This window comes from Galeopterus variegatus, unplaced genomic scaffold (genome assembly GCF_000696425.1).
Source record: "Galeopterus variegatus unplaced genomic scaffold, G_variegatus-3.0.2 Scaffold1751, whole genome shotgun sequence".
NCBI classification, from domain to species: domain Eukaryota; kingdom Metazoa; phylum Chordata; class Mammalia; order Dermoptera; family Cynocephalidae; genus Galeopterus; species Galeopterus variegatus.
The window spans coordinates 123,285-126,173 of record NW_007727862.1 but is presented as its reverse complement, the minus strand read 5'-3'; the positions used below and the strand labels follow the sequence as shown (position 1 = coordinate 126,173).

Genomic DNA, 2,889 nt, shown 5'->3' with positions numbered 1-2,889 from the left:
TGGCGGGCTGGTGGACGGAGGAACCCAGAGCTCCTCTAGGTCTGAGACCACCCAGCCTGGGTCTAGCTCTGGCCCATGGGAGGGAGAGATTGAACGAAAAGATACTGCTAGCTTAGAGTAGGGTTGGCAAATGTCATCTGCTTCCTTCTATGAAAATGGAGGTTTTCTTGCTGTGTATAAGGATTAGATGGGGTTTGGACATGTCTGGACAGGCGGTGTTAGGGGTGGCTGGGCTGAGTGTGTTAGTCTTGGTCTCTCTGTCCAACTGGCTGAGTCTGCTCCCCAGCACTCCCATCGGCGGTTTTTTCCTAGGAGGCCCTAGGCTGAGGAGACGGTCTTGGGCCCCTCACCTGGTGGGCTGTGGGACTGGGAGTGGTCTCTCACAACCTCTGCCCTTCTCCTTCATCTCTTTTCTTTCTCTCCCAAGCCCTGACGCCGTCCTGGACACCGACGGGGACTTCGATCTGGAAGACACAATGGATGTGGCGCGGCGCGTGGAGGAACTCTTAGGCCGACCGATGGACAGTCAGTGGGTCCCTCACGCCCAGTCGTGACCCCGACCTCTCCATCTTCAGCTTCTTCATCCTCGCCAGGGGACTTACTCTTGTGGATGTTTTAATTCCATGAACCGCTTCTCTTTGGAAACAATACTCATAATGTGAAGTGTTAATACCGTTGTGACCTTAGTGTTTCTGTGCATGGTGGCACCAGTGAAGGGAGCGTGAGCGTGTGAGCGTGTGTGTGTGTGTGTGTGTGTGTGTGTGTGTGTGTGTGTGTGTGTGTGTGTGTGTGTGTGTGTGTGTGTGTGCATGTGCAAGTTTGCACGTTGTGGTGTTTCTCCCCCTTGCTGTCTAGAGTTTAGCTACAGCCCTGGGGCCAGAAACAGGCTGTGTTTGTTTTCACCTTGTGCAGAAAGACAGTTCCATGAACCCTGGAACTTAGTCATGTCTTAAGGGTAGCTGAACTTCAGAGGAGAAAGCAGCCCCCTCTGGTGAGTCTTCGTCACTCTGTCTGCCACGCAGTTGATGTCTAACCGTGATTGTCTCCGCTTTTCTTCTGAAATGTACGTAACTGCCTCTTGACAGAGAAAGCCAGTCCTCTTTCCTCCTCTCCCTCTCCCGCACCCCCGTGTTCTTGGGTAGGGATGGGAAAAGGAGCAACATACAAACATTGTTGGGGCAAGAGAGGCCACAGGCTTTGGCTGGACAGTGGCTTTTTACATAACACTTAACTCATCTCAATATCCTCTCTTTGTCCCCTCCCCTCCTCCCTTCCTCCCCATCTCTCTGGAATTGCCACTCAGTTTCTGTGTGTGTACATACATGCAGATGTGTTTGACAAGACAGAGGAAGGAAAAGAGGCTCGCATCACCGAGAGCTTCCAGCGTGGTGTCCCTTGTGTTTTGGCCAGAGCGGAGTGCCCGGCCCTGACTTGCAGGCGCTGAGACCATTGCCTCCTTACCAGGGAAGCTGCCGCCCCGCCCCGCCCCGCCCATCCTTCCTCTGCGCCAGTGCAGGCCCCGTCCAGGGCTTTCTTAAGCCTTATTGATAATGGCTCTTGGCAAATGTTGACGGGTGTTTTTGTCCCTAAATTGGGCCTTTTTTTGTTTTCCTCTTCCCACCCAAATTTGACATTAAAATTCTTTCTTCCTGCATCAGGTCCTGGGTCACTCGTACCCAGGTCACCTCATTTCCCTTCACTGTTCACATATGACCATCTTGAGGAGGAGGTGGCAGGAATGTGGCCTGAACCTAGGGCACATGTGTTCAGCAGGTGGTCACCCAGCTTCAGGGTACTGGGTGCTGGACATTGGTAATTTGGGGAAATGCAGTCAGTGGGTTTGTGGGAAGTTTGGGAAACTATTAAGAAAAAAATCAAAAAGCCTCAGCATAATTTTGTTCCATAACTTCTAGTGTGTAGCTTTACACCAGAAGAAAGGAGTGAGCTATGGCAGGCAGGGGGTGAGCAGGTATAGCTCACGAGTAGGGCCTGCAAGGCCACACCGGGTCCCCTCTCCCAAAGAAGGGCATGGCCACACCCAGGAGAGGATGGTCCTAAAAACCTTATTTTTATACATGTGAGTAAATAGATATTTTTTTTACAAAAATAACTTCTGAATTTATAAGCGTTTTGCTATTAAAGGAAAACATTCCTCTGTAATAAATTATTTATTGGAAGATGACTTTTTAAAAGCTGCTGTTTGCCTTGGCTTGGTTTCATACACTGATTTATTTTTGTATGCCAGGCAGTTGAACCTCTGCCTCTGAGGAGCAGGCTGAGCCCTCCCTGGACACCAGCATTGATGTAGGAAGCTGCCGGGCCCCTCCCAACCCCTCAAGATTTGATTAAAGTTCCAACCACGAGGAAAGGTGAAAAGGAAAGCCTGACAGTGACGCCTCACACACCTGCCTCCAGGTGGCGCCCTGTGGGCTCCAGCAGCCCTAGAAGGGCGTAGTGGACCAGCCTCGGGGCCTGCTGAGGGCAGAGCGGCTGGGCAGTCCACTGCCAGGCGGCTCTGAACTTACTTTACAGTTGGCATCAGGGTTGGGAGGAAGGGGCGCAAGAGTGTGGCTTCCCTGAGCATGGGGGTCCCCGAGTTGCTGAGCTGTCCTCAGTTCTGCTGAGGCTGTGCCTAGAGATGGGGAGATTTTTGACTGAAAGGTGCGCTTGCTCTCTGCCTTCTGTTTTTCTCTCCTCTCTCTGTTCCTGCAAACCACAGAAGAGGCAATGGCAAGTCTTGGTCCCCTCAGCCTCTCACCTGCACGCACGCGCGCGCACACACACACACACACACGCACACACACAAGTCCTCAAACGTTTCAGCTCAATGTGTGGTATGTGCAGGGTTTGTAGGGGGTGGGAGGAGACTAAAAGCAAATATAACTTAAA

General features: G+C 51.9%; 1 long non-coding RNA gene across 1 annotated transcript in view; it reads left to right on the top strand.

Moving 5' to 3' along the window:
• Positions 1–2,610: 2,610 nt before the first annotated feature.
• Positions 2,611–2,889, top strand: part of LOC103595351 — a 933-nt gene continuing 654 nt past the window's right edge. Inside the window, exon 1 of the long non-coding RNA XR_550943.1 lies at positions 2,611–2,661. This is a non-coding gene — a long non-coding RNA (uncharacterized LOC103595351). The remainder of the gene's footprint in view (positions 2,662–2,889) is intronic.